We start from the raw sequence: 21,000 nt of genomic DNA, 5'->3' as shown, positions 1-21,000 counted from the left end.
TTCACCAGTGTCCGAGGACTGGAAAGATCGCCTGAGGAAGAAACTTTGTGAAAGATCCAAGGTGTTCTCACTGCATGAGTGGGATGTGGGATGTGCAAAAGGAGTAGAGCACAATATCAGACTACATGACTCTCGACCTTTCAGGGAGAGATCTAGGAAGATTGCTCTCTCTGAGATGGAAGATGTGCGACATCATCTTCAGGAGCTGGCTGCGAATGGCATCATTACAGAGTCCCGCAGCCCATACGCCTCACCCATTGTGGTAGTCCGCAAAAAGAATGGGAAAATCCGGATGTGTATTGACTACCGCACCCTAAACAGCCGTACGGTGGTCGACCAGTACACTATGCCTCGAGTGCAAGACGCCTTAGACTGTTTGCTGGGAAGCCAGTGGTTCTCTGTGTTGGATCTTCGAAGTGGATACTACCAGATCCCTCTGGGAGAAGAAGATAAGGAGAAGACAGCCTTCATCTGCCCATTAGGGTTTTATCAGTTCGAACGCATGCCCCAAGGGATTTCTGGAGCACCTGCCACCTTTCAACGTCTCATGGGAGACATGAATTTACTGCAAGTGTTAGTTTATTTGGATGACCTGATTGTGTTTGGAAGAACCTTAGAGGAGCATGAAGAAAGACTTCTTAAAGTGCTTGATAGGTTGGAGGATTATGGTCTGAAGCTTTCAATTGACAAATGCCAGTTCTGCAGAACCTCAGTGAAGTATGTGGGTCACATTGTGTCCCAAGAAGGTGTGAGTACTGATCCTGATAAAATAGAAGCACTCACTACATGGCCACGTCCAAGTAACTACAGAGAACTCAAGACCTTCCTTGGATTTAGTGGCTACTACCGCAGATTTGTGAAAAACTATGCTACGATTGTAAAGCCTCTGAATGATCTTACCAGGAGACATCAGTCCAGCAAGAACAAATCTAAGTCCAAGAATAAGGGGAGGTCCCCAAAGCCTCCTGTGCAGAGACACAATGGCCCCTTTGCACCATTTGGGCCACGGTGGGATGAGAGATGTGAAAGGGCTTTTCAAGAAATCATTACTTGCCTAACTCATGCTCCAGTCCTAGTTTTTGCTGACCCAAGCAAACCATTTATCCTGCATACTGATGCCAGTTTGGAGGGTCTGGGAGCAGTCCTGTACCAGGAAGTGGAAGGCAAATGTAAACCTGTAGCCTTTGCCAGCCGAGGATTGTCTGATAGTGAAACTCGCTATCCCACCCACAAGCTGGAGTTTTTGGCCTTGAAATGGGCCATCACTGAGAAATTTCGAGACTACTTGTATGGTGCTCAGTTCCAGGTGTGGACAGACAACAATCCACTGACTTATGTGTTAACAAGTGCTAAGCTGGATGCTACAGGGCAGAGATGGGTGGCCGCCTTGGCTAGCTATGAGTTCAGCATTCAGTACCGATCAGGGAGAAGCAATGTAGATGCAGATGCATTGTCCAGGCGTCCGCAGGCTCCAGAAGTTGCTGTGATACCCACAGATGGAGTGAGAGCTATTTGCAGTGTGAGTCGCCGAGAGCCAGAGGCCCGTGAAGACTTTCAGGGATGTGCTGCAGAAGCTTTGGGCCTGCCCCCTGAATGCATGCCTTCTGCTTCGGTGAACTATATTGCATTAGACCAATCTCCTTTGCCCATGCTCAATGCGGCTGACTGGCAAGAAGCCCAGCGGCAAGATATTGACATTCGTGATACACTACTTGCCAAAAGGGAGGGGCGAAGCCCAACTGTGGTTGTCCCACCTAACCCGGAGGGTAAACTACTATTGAGAGAATGGACCAAACTAAAACTGATTCAGGGAGTGCTACACCGAATGACCACTGACCCTTTACAAAAACAACGAGCACAACTAGTACTGCCAAAAAAGTACAGAGCCCTGGCCATGAGGGCCCTGCATGATGACTTTGGGCATTTAGGGATGGAGAGGACCCTGGAACTTATTTGTAGTAGGTTCTATTGGCCCCGAATGGCTGAAGATGTTCGCAGGAAATGTGAGACTTGCGCTCGATGTGTTCAAAGGAAAACTCTGCCCACGAGGGCTGCATATCTCAAGAACATCACCAGCAACAAACCTTTGGAGTTGGTATGCATTGATTTCTTGTCTGTAGAGGAAGACAAGAGGAATGTTGGAAACATTCTAGTAGTGACTGACCATTTTACACGGTATGCACAAGCATATCCCACACGTGATCAGAGGGCCACCACCGTTGCTCGAGTATTGTGGGACAAATATTTCTCAGTCTATGGATTCCCGGCTCGGATACACTCTGATCAGGGGCGGGATTTTGAGAGTCACCTTCTGAAGGAGGTGCTGAAGATAGCAGGAATTAAAAAGTCTAGGACAACGCCTTATCACCCCCAAGGTGATCCTCAGCCAGAGAGGTTCAATCGAACCCTATTAGATATGTTGGGAACTTTGCGACCAGAGCAGAAGGCAACCTGGAGCCAGCATGTCGCATTTCTGGTGCATGCCTACAATGCCACAAAGAACGATGCTACGGGAGTCACCCCATATCTCTTGATGTTTGGGCGAGAACCAAGATTACCCATAGACTTGTGCTTTGGTGTATCAGAGGATGGAGATAGCTATGAAACTCATCAGCAATATGTATCCCGACTAAGAGAAAAGCTGCGGGATGCTTATCGCTTAGCTACCGCTGCGGCTCGGAAGAACGCAGACCGCAACAAACATCGATATGATGCTAGAGTGAGTTCGCAGGAGCTCCAGCCGGGGGACAGAGTCCTGCTGCGAAATTTGGGTATTGCTGGCAAACACAAGATAGCTGACAGATGGAAGGCAATACCTTACCTGGTGATGGAAAAGCTGGGAGATCTGCCGGTCTACAAGATCAAACCTGAAGACGGTCCAGGGCAAATAAAGACGGTGCATAGAAACCTTTTGCTCCCTGTGGGGGAATTGGTAAGCACCCCTTGTGAGATGGGCCACAGCAGGGCCGCCGGGCAGAACAGAGGTGCTAGACCAAAGCCGCCATCCAACACAGACAGTGGGCCCCCTGCAGCTAACTTACCCCTATTCTGCACATCTGAGAGTGAGTCTGAGGAGGAAGACACAACCCTGGTGTATCCTGGGATGGAGACAAGATTTCAGTCTCGATCAGCTGAACCAAACGAGAGTTTTCCCTCTTCCGCCCTAAACCCAATGGCGGAACTATTTAGGCCCCTTTCTGATACCCCGGTGCTGCTGATGAGACCCCCCTGTGATGACACACACAGGTTATTGGACAATGGGGACAGACAGGTAGAGGATGTCCTGGGCACCTTGGACCCTCCAGCGTTAGAACTAGGAGTGCAGGGGCCTACGCCAGTAGCTGAGGGACCCTCTAGGGAAGCCTCTCCATCCGTCACTCAAGAGGATGTTCCCCTTACTTCGGCAACAGAGATTCTCAATAGACGAGACAGGGTGATAAGACCAGTGAAACGGTTAACTTATGATGCACCTGGGGTGACTAGTGAGGAGCCAATACATTTAGCACACAGGCTTGTGGAAGCTAAAGTGGGCTTCCTGAGGCCCTTTGGAGGAAACCAATGAGTTGGTATAAAGGGAGTGTGATTTGTCGGGATGACAAAGTCTCGGCTGGGGGGAGGATGTAAGCAGTGTCAGGATGAGCTCCACCCTGACATCTGGTGGTGAGGTGTGGCAAGTTGTGGAAAAGAACTTCAGGGGCAGATCTCATTTGCATAGACACACCCACCACGCCTAGAATGAGACCATAGCTGCCCAAATGGTCACTTTGGCTGCTGTGGGATCCCCAGTGTCTCTGTTATTGGGGCAGGAAGAATAAATTGTTATTACCCTGATTATGGGAACTGTGCTTGGAACTGTACGTGGCCTTTTGTTACGATGGAGGGATTCACCATCATCTAAGTAGCACTCGCTAGGCAAGGGTCATGGGTTCCAAAACTGTGTGAATGGAGAGAGGCTGGGGACAAGTATTAATACTTGGTGGCATGGGCCCCTTGGTGAGGGCCTTACATGCTGATTGCACTTCCTCCTCTCTCCACTGTGGAATATCAGAGCTAATTTTGATTTCATTAGAAGTCTAGTTATAGGCTGCTGAGCTCACTTTGGGCTGATAGTGCCCCAGCACTGGGGCTCCCCTACTATAAGCTGAATTCACCTAAGAGCTGAAATCACTGAGTGTTGTGTTAAGTAGTGGGGGAGCCTGAAGATATATTGTGGAGCAGCTTGCGGGACGGCTGGTGAAGCAGTTCGACACGGAGCAGTGTGTGGATGGCAGGAGCTGCTTGTGGGCCGTGGAGCTGAGTGAAGGAGTTCGTGGGGCGGCTGGCGGAGTGGAGCGCAGCTGAGCGAAGGAGTTCGTGGGGCGGCTGGCGGAGCGGAGCGTAGCTGAACGAAGGAGTTCGTGGGGCGGCTGGCGGAGCGGAGCGCAGCTGAACGAAGGAGTTCGTGGGGCGGCTGGTGGAGCGGAGTGCAGCTGCGCGAAGGAGTTTTGTGGGGCGGCTGGCGGAGCGGAGCGGAGCGCCGCTATGGAGCTATGGGGCGGTCAGCTTCAGATCACGTAAGGTGCCTCTTACCCCCGTCCCATTTCCACCCAGGTTGGGAGGTAAAGCTCCGCCGATAAGCTTTCGAACTCTGGGGCTGCCCTGACCAGGGACAGAGACTTTTGGGGCATTGGACTTTTGGGGTTGCTGGACTCAAGAACCAAAGGGAAAAGGGCATGCCCCAATTTGCCTGGGGTGGGGTTGTTTTTGCTCATGGGTTGTGTTATGAATCCGGTTGGTGGTGTTTCCCCAACATAATGCCACATTGTTTCTCTCTGTTATTAAAAGACTTTTGCTACACTCAGACTAGGTGCTTGCGAGAGGGGAAGTATTGCCTCTTGGAGGCGCCCAGCGGGGGTGGTATATATTTGTCCCAGGTCACTGGGCGGGGGCTCGAGCCGGTTTGCATTGTGTTATTGGAATGGAACCCCTAGATATTGAACCCGGCCCTTGTTGCTGCCAACTCTGACGGGCAGAAGGGTTACATTAGCATTTATTGTTCGCCATTAGGAGAACAAATCACAATATGATGTGTGTTTGGAAATCTTTCTTCCTAACAGATGTGAACTATAGAAATATAGAATGCTCACAGGGCCAGATCCTCCGCTGGTATAAATCAGGACAGCTCTGCAATGGAACTATGCTGACTTATGCCAGCTGAGAACTTGGCCCATTGTTTATAACTCAGCATTTCTGCACAACCAAATTCTGGAACAGGCAACTGTCTGGAGATTCCTCCCCCCACAAAAAATGAAATTTGATTGTCCGGCTCCCCAGATTGTGTCCTGTCCCTAGCTGCAGCTCTTTGAAGCCACATGATGTCCTTGTGAGTGAGGGGATCAGAAAGGATAGTCTGGTGGCCTGATCACAGGCCTGGGAATCAGGAACTGCTGAGTTCTAATCATAGCTCTGCTGTCAAATTATTCTTGACAGGACATTGGTTTTAAATAACCAGCTATTCCCCACAACTCCTTCCTTTTTAACAGAATGCCCAGCCATACCACCCACCTCTTCCAGTTAGTCATTTGACCATGCTTCCTTTAGCCCCTGTGCTTCCACATTAGCTTCTCCACCATCCCCCGTCTGCCCGCTATGCTTTAGTTCCTTTTAGCCAGACCTTCCGCTGGAAGCGGCTCCACTGAAGTTAGTGGAGAGACACCAGTTTACACTAGTGGAGGATCTGGTGCTCTGGGTTGCTGATCCGTGGCGGGTGGCAGGCCCTGGAGAGGAGCTGATCTGTAGGGCCACCGGTGGGTGCTGAGCACCCACTCCCCCCAACGGGTGCTCCAGCCCCAGAGCACCCACGCAGTCCACGCCTATGCAGGTGGGGTTGAGTAACTCCTGGACTCACATCCTACAGAACACAAAGGCTACGTGATGGGGCAGAGATGTGGCTTCGAGCAGGGACATTTTGGCACAGGAGCTGGGGACTGCCCAGCGGAGCAGCAATCTGGCTGAAGGTCCTGAAGAGAGAACTGCTTGCCCAGAGCTCTGAAAGGGCTGATCCATCCTTTAAAGTTTTGCTGCCCCTTGTTCTGGCCCCATCCGTTCTCCTTCCAAGCAATCACAGCAGCTACATGGGGTGACTCCTCCTCCTGCCCCTACAGCTGTGGAGGCGGGTGTGGGGCTGGACAGGATTCAGAGGGTGAGAGTTCCCCTGGGCAGTTCAGTGCTGAGCTTTTCAAGGTGAGCTATGGGAAGGGCAGGGGTCAGAAAATCCACTCAGAGGGCATGGTGGGAGTTAGACTGCAGCTTCATGGCTATAGCAGCAGCCACAGAGCTCCTCCACAGCCTGGAGAGGGGATTTTTTTCCTCTCAAGTCATTGCAGAGTCCTGCCCGCCCGGTGCTTGGGCTGTGTGCTGCTGCTGAGGATTTGAGCCTGTACATGCATATTGCAAATAGAGAGAGACCAGGCAAGTTCAACCAGAAGCTCATGGGCCTGATGCAAGAATCACTAGGTAAAATCCTGCGACCTATGTTGCGCAGGCGGTCAGACTAGATTATCCCGATGGCCCCTTTTGGCCTCCAAATTTATGAAGAGCATGAGCCTCGATCCACTGATTTCTCTTCCAATGAAATAAACACTCTACCCCTGCAAACCAAACCCTTTCTGAATAATTGGAAGTTGGGCAATATTTTGCAACTCGCACAATACATTCAATGCTGTTCAGCTGAATATAATAAGCACTGAGAGCCCGAGGCAGTGTAAGACATTTGCCAGCAATATACAGACGTACACTTGACTCCACAAGCATTACAGGTCATACTCGGTGTAATTCTAAAAAGCATCTGTCTCTGCCACTAGCAGAATCTTTCAGTGACGTGCCATGCTTTGTATCTCTCAATTTCACAAAGATCACACCGCAGACGGCAAGCTGTCAGAGATTCAGGAACAAATCAATATGTGACTCCGACCCAAGGACACAGCCCCCCCTGCTTCTCTCATCTCTGACTATGGAGCAAGCATCCTGAGGGCAGGGAAAAGTACCGGATTCACACCTGAACTGTAGATCACATATGATCTGGACCTGCTGTGGGAGGATTGGGACAGGGCAATAAGCATCTTTTGGCAGAGGCTCAGAAACCCTGTGTGTCAGGCCCATAAAAAGATTGGACACTCCAAGGGCAATATCTCCCCACACAAAAATTTTCCTCTCTAGTGGATCTGAAAGAGGTGTCCTACCTAGCAATACAGCAGGACAAGCTTTCTGTTATGGCCCCTGGAGCTCCTGCAATCAACAAACCAAGACCAGTCAGCCTGAGTGTTCCCACAGTACTGATTAAACTCTGGAAGTCCTGTCCCAGCATCCACCAGTCTCAGAGTAAAACCTGGAATGGATTCTTTGGTGCTTGTCTCTTCTTTAATTGTTCTGGAATCCCAGGTAAAAATTCAGTGGGGAGGCCCCTAGGAGCTAGCCCTTTTATTGCCACATTGGGGAACGGATCTGAGATGGGAGAATGCTGGGGTGGGAAGCATAAATGACTGTGGTTTGTATTACAGTAGCACCAAAGGCTCACTCAGAGCCGCCCTGTGCACAGTCCCTGCTCCCAAAGAGCTGACAAACTATACATAGGTCCAGAGAGATGAAGTCACTTGTCCAAGGTCACACAGCAAGTCACTGGCAGAGCTGGGCACCAAATCCAGGTCTCCTAAATCCTACTCCAGGACCCCATCTATTGGGCCACACTGACTTTGGCTCAGGACCCTTCTGTGCTAGAAACCCAACCTGCAAAACGCTCTGTTGTTCCGCTAGGACAGGGACGATGAGTGCAGGGAAAGACCTGACTAGAGAAAGATAGAATGAGCGGGCACGGGAGACCCAGTCAGTGAAAGTGACCAGCCCACTTTCACTGTGGAAGCTCAACCAAGGGCACAGGCTCAGATTTTAGGGTGCACCCCAATCCCATTGACTTCCAATGAGAGCTGGGCACATAACTCACTTGAATCCCCACCAAAGAGATGGTGAAGTGTAAACGGGATTGTAGCAGGGCGCTGACTTACTGCCACAGCACCTCCTGTGGGTCATCCAGGAATTAGCTCAGTTCCAGCACTCAGAGCACCTCCCGCTGGCCGGTATCTCAGCTGCCGCAGGCCCCATGTCCCTCCTGGATCCCAGTGCCCCTTACCTTGGGGCTCTGCCCCAGCAGTCCCCACACTCTGGGTCTCCCCTCCCAGGGGGCCCCCCAAATCCCCTATACCCACCTTGCCTCAGAGGCTACTGCCAGTCACTATCTAGCCCCCTTTCTCTGGGGCAAACTCTAGCCTGGGATGGCCACTCATCATTGACAAGGGGGGTGAACCTCCTGCCTTTCCCTACAGCCCCAGTACCCCCCACCCTTTAGCCAGGCCTCAGCCTGGCCCGAGCACTCCAGCTCTTCTTGCTCTCACACAGCTAGACCCTTCCCACTCCAAGGCTGGAGTGAGACTGAGCCAGCTCCTCCCTGAGCCCATATATCAGGGCCGCTGTGGCCTGATTGGGTGTGGCCACAGCTGTGGCTGCTCTTAACCCCTTTTCTAATTGGGTCCCAGCCACAGCTCTCTCCAAGGGCTGCTTTTAACCCCTGCTCTCCTGGAGTGGGGCAGCCGGCCAACTACATGGATGTTTCAGACTCCTTCTCTTTTAGTAATCTGTGGTCTCATTAGTAATAATCTCGAGGAAAAGTTGTTGTTTCTACTCCTTTTTGACCTCTTGCATGAAGGGCTGATGGTGATTTTATGTTGTGTCCTGCTCCCCCACCACCACCACCTTTATTCTGCCCTCTCTAGCTTTTGCCAGTCATGTAGGAATAACCACCTGACTCATTAGATGGCAGGAAAATACACCTTACAGGTGACTGGGGCCATTGCCCTGCCATTGCCTCTGGTAAGGATTATTTTTGTTGGGATGACGATGGGTGGGCTTGTCCTCTCTAGGCAATCAGAAGGGCAACAAGGTTTCTCATGCTGCTGTGTTTCCAACATGGAGCCCTCCTGCATTTTCAGTGCAGTCCACCCCACAGCTTTTGTGCACAGTGGTAATAATACACATGAATCCCTTGCACCTTCACTCAGAGCATCTCAAAGGGCCTTACAGTCATCCATGAATGAAGTGCCTGCCCTCTTGCCCCTCTATTTACCCACCTGTCAGAGCACAGTGAGCCCTTGGCCTTTAGCCCCAGACTCCTCCTGGGGCCTTCCTCACTGCAGTCACCTCCTGCCCTGCCCCCCAAAGCACATTTCCAAAAGTACGATAAACAGGAGGGTGAGTTCTGATGACACCACAATGCGGATGTCAGAATCAGGCACCTAAAAACTGCCGTTTGTACCTGCAAAATGAAAGCAGTTAAAAAAAAAATCAAGCCCTTAAAATATTAGGCCAACTTCATTAATTTTTTTCGATATCATGAAAACAGGACAATACAGCAATATTTTAATGCTGTTTCACATCTGATCACTTGCTGTTTTAAATACATGTGTCCTACATTTGCTCCAACTTATAACAAACACAGAGTACATTGTTTTTTGTTCCCTCTGGGTTATACTTCTGTTCTTCTCCCCTCTCCCCGCCCCCACCTTTGGAATAAACTTGATGTCCTCTCTCCCTACCAGCTGAGGACTGCAGCCAACCAGAACCCATTAGTGCAATGCTACACATTTTCAGCACCATGACAATCTGCTGCCATTTTAAATAGAGCATCTCTTTATTTCAGTCAGCAGCATGTCCTTTTGCTGTCAAGGAGACAAATTATTCCAGTCCTATGGCAGAGCTCACAATATGAGGGAGAAAAAGCTTCGGGAACTATTATACCAAACTGTGGAATACATCGAGGTTCAAACTAGTACTAGCAGATGGCCTGGAGCAAGTAAAATTTTCAGCCAAACTATTACCCTTCCAAAGGGAGTCTTGTTATTAATTCATTGTAGAACAAAGCATCTGGCCCAACCCTGAAGCCTGATTTCCAAACATGCATCTTTCTAAAAGGCTTAGCACGACTAGATTGTTTTGATATCTGATGATCACTCTGTACGTGTGGGGAGGGGGTTTGCTGAGTGGAGACCTGATACAGAATCACAATTTAGCCCCTTTGTAATCAACCTGCAAGCAGCTGGATTAACGTAATTCCTTCTGATGTTCAACTCAGTAAACCCAGCACTGGAGGAAAGGGAGGGGAGAAAGAGGGCTTTATCTTGAAAAAACCTGCTTGGAATATAGGACTTTTGTATTTAGGGCTGCCAAATACTTATTAAACATCTTTATTATTATTATCAACCCAGCCTTTGACTATAAATAACCAGACTCATATTTTAAGCCTTGTAACACCAGCCAGCCGCTGGGGATTTCCCTTGCTAAGTCGTCTTGGGCTAGATTGTTTCCCACATACGAACAGTGCAATGTGAAAAAAGCATTCTCGCCTCTGATGCAATGAAAAGACCGCTTAGAAAAGCTTTGTATTTCATCCCTTTAAAATTGCCTGTGTGAGAGTGTATGCATTGACACACACCTGGGTATGTTAAATACTGTGGGAGCAGATATCTGTGTCCATAATTTATATTGTTGCCCCTTTTGGACCCAAGGAGTTCGGCAATATTTGGTCTCTTGTTGGACTGTTTCTGCTAGCAGAAGAAATTGATATATGAGGGTGGTACAGTCTTTGGTGCAACACCATTTATCTACCAAGAATGTACAAAGTCCTGTTTCCCTGAACACAGTGGGTACAAACAACAGTAGGCAGTTTCCTGGCTCCCAATTTCCAAGCCTGCCTTTCTGGCCAGTCCTATGCTGCAAGGTGCTCTGCCACTGCTCCACGCTCATGGCTACATTTCTGGCTTTCCACCTTTCACTCACATAGACCCCACAGCTCCAACCAATCAATCCCCTGGCCCCTGCATTTGCAATCCCCAGAAAACCGCTACTCAACCTGGGTTAGCTGTTACTCAGACCTTACCCAGTAGCCCAATGCCGTGTACAGTGGCTTCTACTGTTTCACCTATCATGACATAAAGCGGCATTTAACTGCTCTTTCCATTTAGTCTAAATAAAAGGTGGTTACTACACTCATCGGTTTTAACAAGGTATGTGATTGTCTATAGATCAAAGACCAGCTTTTTAGCAGCCATTAACACCTTCCAGCATAATATGCTGTGATTGTGTATGTATACATAACATATAGTTGATAAGATACATACACAAATATTCTGCGGAGAGTATATCTATGTGCATGACTCAGTATGTATTTAAATCCTGAAAATGTTTAATTTATATTTTAAATAATCACAATCCCCATTTTACAGATGATAAAACTGAGGCTCAGAGCGATTAAGAGCCTAATCAAATGACCTCCCATTGACTTCACTGGCCATTGGATTGAGTTCTCAACTACTCACCCAGGTTTTCACAACCACTGTGAGAACCAGTTGTAACTTACTGGTGAGTGTATGTTATAAGTCCCCGGTGTACCGCTCTGCGGAGGATATGAGTCTGTAACAGACATCAGCTAGAGAGTCTTGGTTATCTAGCTCAAACTATAGCAACTCATACTTTTAGCTCTGAAGGTCCCCTGTTTAATCCTTGGTGTGTCCACCCAAATGGCAGCTGCTACACACTATTAGACCACACAGCATCGACGTCCTCATTGGCTGCCCAGTTTGAAAGGCCACACTGCCTCTCCGTCTATGGGCAGGTCTATACTTAAAACTCTGCAGCTGCGCCGCTGTTGTGCTTCCGTGAAGACATTACTGCAGCAACGGGAGAGCTTCTCCCATCGGCGTAGTTAATCCTCCTCCCCGAGAGACAGTAGCCGTATTAACAGGAGAGCCCTCCTGTTGACATAGCGCTGTCTACGTGGGGGGTGAGGCTGGTATAACTGCGCCAGACAGGGGTGTGGATTTTTCACACCCTTGAGCAATGTAGTTATACTGATGTATCGTTTATGGTGTAGCCCTGGCTCCTGCCTGCAGGGCCGGGCAGGTCAGTGTGGGGTGTATGAGTTCCAGCACGCCCTAGCATGCTGTGCGGTAACTCCCACGTGAGGACACTCCAGGCACAAACTAAAAGGTAGCTAGCTCACGTTAACTTGGCCCTGTTTCAAGAGGACTCTGTTTAGGCAAACAAGGGACCTTTTAGTTTGCGCCACACACAGAAGTTACAGCACAGCGTGCTGGTGCGTGCTGAAGTCCACACCCCCAACTCCAAACTGGGGGGCTGTGTAGACAAGCCCCTCTGCTCACCCAGATGTGAAATGTGGGGAACTGTATTTATAACAAGAAAAGGAGGACTTGTGGCACCTTAGAGACTAACAAATTTATTTGAGTCTCTAAGGTGCCACTAGTCCTCCTTTTCTTTTTGCGGATACGGACTAACACGGCTGCTACTCTTGTTGGGGACACTGGGGCATGGCCACTAGGTATCTCGAGGGGATGGAAGACCACGAGTGTCGATGAAGCCCCCTCGCACTAGGCCCAGGTGTCCTTGGCCCCCCCCTCCCGCCTGGAAGCACTCGCAGCAGCTCTGCGTACTAGGCCCAAGTGTCCTTGGCCCCCCGCCTGGAGGCACACACAGCAGTTATGCTGAGGATCTGCAACAATATGCTGCAGTCAGACTGCCTGAAACTAAGCAAGGCCACACAGGGCAGATATGGAAGAACAATGCTGAATAAAGCAGCCTTATGTATAGTTTAACAAATGATACAGAGAACCAGGGAACTAGCTGGGAACTGGATTGGCTGGCTATATGGATACTTGGGGCAGCTTGCTATTGGATAAGTATGCTGGGAAAAAGGATGTATAAAAGCCTGTGTAACTTCCTGCTCTGGGTACAGGATTTGAGATTCAAATCTCCCTGTACCTATTTGAAGCTTCAAATAAACTTTTCTGCTTTTCCACCCCGTTGTGATTATTGGGTGCAGCACACCGGGTAACGAACCAACTCAAGCTGTTGTTCAGCCTCTCGGCACTGGGTGCCGGCAACACTCTGAAACCTGTATTTATAACAGACACCCTTTGTAATTAAAGCTGATGCAGGGGCTAGATTGTAGAGTTACCAGGAGCCCTAAGGGGTGCGCATAGTTGCGCTGCTCCAGGGCCTGAACTATGATTCAGGGACAATCGGATCCTTGGTTCCCCCTGTGCTCCGTGGAGGAAGCAATCTGTGTGTTGGAAGGTGCATTTAGGGGCCAGCAGGCAGGCTGCAGCTCAACAGACTCTAAAGTCCTGGGTGGGCCTAGGGCCAATTTACAGTCTGTCCTTCTGCAGATTTCCCCAGTCAGTCTCGAGGTGGAGGGAATGGTAGGGGGACCCAGGCCCTCCCACTCCATCAGGTCCCAGCCCAGGGCCGAAGGGAGGAGGGGTGGGGAATGTTTCTGTCTTCTCTAGCTGACACCCCAGACCAGCCTCCTCTGGGGCACTTGCTACCTCCAGTGTTCTCTTCAATTTGGGGTGTGGTCATAGTCCTCTACTTCCCTCCTTGCAGAAGGTTGTTCAAGCAGTCTCAGCAATTCAGACCATCCACTGGGGCTCCCCAGCTCCCTTCCTGGCGGTTTCCCCCTGGTCTGGGAGAATGGGAGAGGAAGAGGGGTCAGGCACATAGCTGCCCCCCCTCCTGGGCCTTACCCACATTCTAGGGCCTTCCCCTGCAGATTCCTCTGTCCCAGAAGGTACTAATTGACTTCCTTCCTGCAGATAGCCTCTCCTTCACTCTTCCTCCAGCTTGACAACCGTATCTCATTTTAAGCAAGTCCTCCATTGGAAGCATGCTCTGCAGCTGCTGAGGGGCGAGGTTTTTGGGGCCCAGTACTGCTCCATCATCTCTTTAGTCTTAGTGGGGGACTTGTAAACCCTATGACACACTGCCAGCCCTTTGCCTGGTGCAAATGACTTTGTGCATTGGCTCAGGTGTGTTGGCTGGAGGGGTGTGTGTGTGTGTGTGTGTGTGGGCTCTGCCCTGCCCCCCCCCCCGCAACAACCTCTCCCCATGATACAATTAGCCTGACCAGAGAAGTAAGTGGGTGCCTTATAGTCCTTTCCTCCCCTGGGCACATAACGCAGATCACAATGGTAGCAACGTTCATGGAACTTGGAGAGAGAAGCTCAGGTTGTATGGAGGAGGAACTTGCAGGAGGCACCAGGAAGGCAGTCTGTGTGCACATGGCTGGAATATTAGCTGCCGTTGCAGCATCTCTGTAAATAGTTCTCTTAATAAAGAGCCATTTAGTTTTACAAGCATGGAGTCCTCTCATGTTATTACCCAGCATGAGGTACATGAAATTACAACTGTATCCTAAGATTTGACTTACAGGAAAATATTATTTTGTTTTCCAGGCATATGATTTAAACTTCATAGGCCTGGTTCTCTTTACACTTATACGGTGTAAATCAGGAGGAACTACACTGAATTCAAGGGAGTTACATTGGTGTAAGTGAGAGCAGAGACAGGCCTTGAACTCTGTACCGTAATATACAGTGGTGCAAACATTGTAGACCCAGTGCAAGGGAGGAGAGAATTCTGAGTCGGTGGCATCTCACGCTCACTTGGTGCAGGTGTAAATGATGGCCCCAAGGTAGAATGCAGTGGAGACTCGAGCCCAGCTTCCCTCTCAACCTCTACCCATCAGCTTGCAAGTCTCAGGCCCTTTCAGAGGTGAGAACATGCCATTGTTTTAAATTCCTCGAGTAGAAGAATCAAACCATCCCATCGAGTCTCCCCATTTCCCTGCCTTTCTATGAGCCTGTGACAGGTTCCTAAAGCAATTTAATTATCTGCCTCTGTGGGGTGTTTCTCTTCGGGGTGCAGAGATGTGCATCTACTCTGTACAAACATTGTTCAGGTAAAAAGTCTTCCACTTTGGGAAGGCTGGACAATTCACCTCACTAGACGCAGCCCCTGCATATGGAGCACAAGGCCTGTTTATTTATGGACATCATGCGAGGCACAGCCACGAATGCCATGCAGGCTGGGGAGTTCATGCAATCCCTGCCATCTCTGGTAGTGAGAAGGGCTCTAATAATGCAGAGCTATGACAGCTTGTCACAGCAGAAGCTTTTCCAAACCGCTAGGGGAGATTCAAGAGTTCAGGAGCTGGGAGTTGAGTCAGTGAACTTCAAATGAAGCCGGGTTATCAGCCATGAGTCAGCCAAGCACTGAGGACTCGATCCTGCCTCATTCAAATCACTGACAGCTTTGCCACTGACCCTAGTGGGAGGAGGATCAGACCCTGAAGCACATGCTTCACATTAAGCTTGTGAGTAATTCCATCCTGCAGTTCTCTCAATGTCTTGGCTCACGGTGCCCTGTCGGCCATTGTGCTTGTCAGGCAGGTCTTCAGTGACTCAGCCCTAACTCACAATCCATGTGCAAACAAACCCCTTCTGGGGTACACTGTCCAACCGGGCCTATCTCAAAGCCCTCAGTAATGTCCTATAGCCATCCCTGGGCTCAGTCCTCATGTCCAACAGGTCCCACCATGGTACCCCTCCATTTTCAACGTCTCTGTAGTGCTCCCTGGGCACAAGTCCTCAGTCTGAACAGCAGGTTCTCAGTACCCTAGTGGACCAGCCTACGTGCAAAGGTTCCTGCTCTGGGGTAGAGCAGCAGCCCCCAGAGCTTCCTCCCTGGAGACTCTTCACCTGCTCTTCAGTCATAGAATCATAGAACTGGAAGGGACCTCGAGAGGTCATCTAGTCCAGTCCCCTGCACGCAAGGCAGGACTAAGTATTATCTAGACCATCCCTGACAGGTGTTTGTCTAACCTGCTCTTAAAAATCTCCAATGATGGAGATTCCATAACCTCCCTAGGCAATTTATTCCAGTGCTGTTCACACTGGGCACTTTTCATCGATAAAACTTTTGTTGTTTGGGGGTGTGTCTTTTTAACATCCCTGAACAACAAAAGTTTTGCCGACGAAGTGCCAGTGTAGACAAACCCCCTGGGAGACTGATGGCAGAGGTCACAGCAGAAAGGCAGGTGACAGCACAAGGTGACTGACAGTCGGCCAGCAAACGAGCAGCTGGCAAGGCAATGAGTGAGCAGAATGAGCGGCTGGCAGGGCGGCCAGCCAGAGCAAGTGCTCAGATGGTGGAGAAAGCACGGTGCCTTCTTCCCTGGGTGGGAGGTGAACTCACACAGATGCACCTCTGACCCCTGGGTCCTCACTGACCAAGGACAACCGCTGTGAGTGGGGTATGGTGAGGGAGCAGAGAGGGGCACAGAAAAGGAACTTTTGCTTCTAGAACTCAAGAACACGAGGTGGAAGGCTCTGCCCCACACACTCTGTGTCCTGGTGTGTGTCCTGATCCCAGTTTTATGATTATGAATCCTACTTGTGGCATTTTCCCTAATTAATGTCAGGTGACTTCCCTCCTTTCATTAAAAGTTTATTTTCTACACCCAGACTCTGTACTTGCAAGTGGGGAAGTTTTGCCTCTCTGAGGCGCCCTGGGATGGTGTGTAATTTTCCCAGGTTATTGGATGGGGGCTCGAGCCAGTTCTGTGTTGCTTTGTCGAAAAGGAACCCCAAGGTATTGAACCCAGCCCTGGTTGCTGCTGGCTCCACCTGGCAGAAGGGTTACACTTAAAATTAGGTACGCACACATGCTTAAGTGCCTTCCTGAACTGAAACCGTAAGCATTTACTTAAATGCCATTGGAATTGATGGAGTTTCATGGGAAATCAATGTCTCTGGGCCGTTAGAAGAGACATATAGGCATGCACAAGCACAGAAAGAGAACACAACATGGTGTGGGGCGGTGTAAAGGTGGGACTGGCATGAATTTGCCATGGCTGCCTTACTTACAAGACGTACAGCAATGAGTGAGTTATAGAGATCATCCCAAACTTAGGAGACTGGGGAGAAGACTAGGAAACAAACCAAAAGAAGGAAGAAGATGGAAGGTGATACACAATCTGAATGTCTTTCTAAAAGAGATTCTCTAGCTCAATCTCAAATTATAGGGTTGTTGCAGGAATCACTGGGTGAAATTCCACAGCACCAGGTCAGACTAGATTATCAGAATGGTCTTCCCTGACCTTAAAAATTTATTCATCTATTAAGGACTGAAGCATGGTCCTTGGGATTCATAAAGGTAAACTGAAATGCTCATTATTTTTCCCCAAAGAAAGGAAGAAATTAATTTTAAAACTGTTTAAAGAGAGACAGGTAGGTTTCCAGTCACTTTCACATTCTGGTTCTTATACACAAGTACAAAGGTGCGATGCTGAGGTTCCCAATATAATTCCATAAATGTTGACAGAGTGGGCTGGTGACACCCCTTATTAAGGTTGTCTGTCACTGCCCATTAGACAGCCCGGCTTTTGATTGCTTCTAACTTTGCCAAATGTCAACTGTTTGGGCTGAAATTTTATTTGACAGTGTCCGACTCGGGCTGAATTTTTGGAAGGAAATTTCAGCCCCAGCTGGTCAGTTATTCCTGAGAACTAGGTTAGAGAAAAATGTGTTGTTTTGCCCAGATTGAATAATTTGGGAGATCTTTTTCTTTGAGAAGTTCTAGTACTCCGAGGCTTTGGAGCCAGGACTTGAAAGTTGGCAAGGGGGCAGCCTTTGGGCAAGGGATGTGGTGTCATTCCTGTGAAAACCCATTCACATCTGGCCAAGTTATAAGCCTGGAAAAGCAGATGACAGGGAAAATCAGTTGGTGCATGCTCAGCAGAGACCTGCTAGAATTTTGCAAATTTCCATCTGCATTGGGCATGTTCCAGCCCAAACAGGATTTTCCCTGCAGCTGCACCTCTGAGCTGCAGCAAGCCAATCACCTCAGAGTTGGGACCCTGTCTGTCTACGCACTGAAGGAGGCTGGGATCGTGTGGAAAAAATTGTATGTGATCATGTAATTAAAGACTGTATGATACTGTGTATGCAAAAGGGGGTGGAATTGAAGTTGAACAGGCAACCTGAATCCCGATGTTTCCTTACTTCAGAGTTGTTAGCTATACAACCTCAGTAATGTTATTTGTGTGTGTGTGTCTGTGTAATAAGTGTCAAGTCCAATTAAAAGAAAAAATTATTTGCACGAAAATTTTCCCCTGCTGTGTTTGGAATCCAAACATCACTCCCATTGTGCTACTGCTTGAAACGTGGGGTGTGAAAGGGACTAGAAACCTCACTGAGTGTCCTTTTCAGCACCTTTTACATTCATTTCTTTTTTCCTCCTTTGGATGAAAAATGAACATATCTGTTCACCTTCTATGAAACCCAAGCCTCTGAGCCTTCAGTTCTTCCTCATGTGGATACTCCTTACTCCTGAGCTTACTCCCCTTGATATCAAAGGCACTATTCGCAGCAGTAAGGATGGCATGATCAAGCCTCAGAGGTAGTTATCCAGCAGGTAACAGCAGGAAACATCTGATTGATCAAGACTTGTCCAGCTGTGGGTAACGAACAAGCTCAGAGGAATCTGTCTGCGGGTGAAGCCTGGCCCTGTATCATGAGTGGTGATATGGGATTGCTCATTACACAGAGGAGCAGGCTAGGCCTTTATTACCTCTCGCCCTAGTACTGTCCCATTGTCAGTCTTACTTGTTGCACAGGTGGCTTTTAGGTGATATGGAGTGTGGGACTGAATGGAATGTACAGCATTTTTCAAATCCTCGCATATATGTACGTCTCTTCAAGAGGACACATCTCAACCCACTTGAGCTGCTCTGAGATGTAAGGACAGTTTGGAAACAGACTGAAGCTCCAGAGTAAAGTGGCTCCTTTCATGCACATTAAAAATAAACAGATGGTTTCCATCCTTCATGGTGACAAGACATGATCAGCATCATAGTAAGAACTTCTCCTAACCTCTTTGTGTTTCAGGCTGTGCTCATGTTGGGAGCAGAATTCTGCTTTTCAACTGGTTCCCCGTTCATTTCAGAAATCTCTTCAAATATCAAGGCAGTGTGTTCTAGTGGTTAGGGCATCGTACTGGGACTTAGCAGACTTAAGTTCTATTCCCAGCTCTGCCGCTGTCCTGCTGGGTGACCTTGCTGCACCTATGTTTTCCTTCCTGCCCTTTGTCTCTCTGGTCTATTTAGACAACAAGCTCTTCCAGACTAGGACTGTCTCTCGCTGCGTGCGTACAGCACCTACTACAATGGGGCCCCAATTTCTGTTGATGCCTCTAGGCGCTGCTGTAATATAAACATCATTTATTTTTATTGTTACTATTACAGTAGCGCCTAGAGGTTCCAGTCAGGGGCCCGTTGTCCTAGGCACTATATACAAAGCTATGAGACAGTGTCCCTGCTCCAAAGAGCTTATGGCCTCCTTGCTATTAATACCTTCTGCAGTCTTTCAAACACCTTCTCGCTCTCTACTCGTCTTCCCACTCCCTCCATTCACCTACAACTGGCCTCTTCTCTGATCCCTTCACCCAACTGTGACATGCTTTGTGCATCTCCTCTCCTGCTGTCTGGAATGGCCTTTCTCTGGCTGTCCATCTCTTTTCCCCCCTTGACTCTTGTCTTTTAACATGGTACCCACCTCATGTAGCTGAGCAAGGGGTCACGCCTGGGAGGCAGTTTCAAAGCAAGCCCTGCTGCAGAATAAAGTAGCAGTTTCTTTTTTAACTCAAATGTGCATGTGTCCATGTTTTTCCTGTTTTTCTTCAGTGTGGCTGCTGTGATTCAGTGATACCAATAGCCATTCCCGATCACAGGAGTCTGGCAGTGCTGCATGCTTCTTCATGGTAGGCACAGCCAGGATGCTAGCAGCATGAGCTGTTGATTCAATATTACTGAGAGGCTTTTCCCAGGCTTCTCCCAAACAGGAGGACTGTTCCTTCTCAAAGTCTCCTCCTCAGTAACACAGCTCAAAGGCAGAGCAAATAAAACAGTGTACATTCCGTAGGTTGCATAATGGGAGGCAACAGGATGTTGCAGACCAGAAAACCAGGCATCAGAAGACCTAGGTTCTGTTCCCAACTCTGCCACTGACTCCCTGTGTAGGCTGGGGCATATCATTCACACCTCTCTGATTCGACAGGGATGAGGTGAGGCTGAATCAGTCAAAGTTTGTGGAGTGCTTTTAGATTCTTGGATGGAAGGTGTGATGGGTTGGACCCCTTGGGAAGCCACCTGATGTGTTGAGATACCACTGAGTCTACCTGTTCTGCCAGCATGGGCCCCCTTTAACCTGTCTTGCTGAGCTAGGCTATTAAAGCCTTCTCTAACACACACACAGGTAGGGCCACACCCAGCTGCAGATCAGCTCTGGGGAGACTCAGCTTAAGGGACTTTCTCCCAGCACTCAGGTGTCCACCTCCCTTAGAGTGCAGACCCAAAGATATATTATGATATTCGCCCCCTCCCTCAATGTGGAGAGAGGTGTGCACACTTCTTGCCCCCACAGTTAGAAATTACAGAAACTGGGTTTAATAATAAACAAAACAAATTTTATTAGCTATGAAAGGTAGCTTTTAAGTGGTAAAAGGGATAACAAACAGAACAAAGCAGATTACTAAGCAAGTGAAATCAAACACGCAAACTAAGCTAGTTTCACTAAAGAAATTGGTTACAAATAGTATTTCTCACCCTAGATATTGTTGCAGGCCGTTTGAAAAGTTTCTGTGGTTCAGAGTTCCAGTTTTGTTCCTTTTCAGACTGGACCCCTGTCTCAGACTGGACTCCCCCACCCCACCGCACCCCACCCCCGCCTTCCCTTCAGGTGGCTTTTGCAGTCTTTCTTCTTGGGCAGACAGACTGAAGAGAGGAGTCCTGTTTGCCTTCCTCCCAACCCTTAAATAGGTTTTGCATAAGGCGGGAATCCTTTGTTTCCCAAACTTGACATCCCCCCCTTACAGTGGAAAATTACAAGAAATCCCAGGTAATGTTTAGCATCAGGACACAAGACCACCTGACACAGCGTCCATGAGTCAGTGGCAGTATGGAGGGTCCACAGGAGGGCCAAGCTTTTCACAGTCCATTGTCCTCACTGATGGGCCGTCTGGCTTTTCCATTGTTGTACCTGAAGTGTTAGCAGTGGGCGTCAC

The sequence above is a fragment of the Lepidochelys kempii genome, chromosome 1 (assembly GCF_965140265.1).
Source record: "Lepidochelys kempii isolate rLepKem1 chromosome 1, rLepKem1.hap2, whole genome shotgun sequence".
In the NCBI taxonomy this organism is placed as follows: Eukaryota; Metazoa; Chordata; order Testudines; family Cheloniidae; genus Lepidochelys; species Lepidochelys kempii.
Note: the sequence above shows the minus strand (reverse complement) of the source record.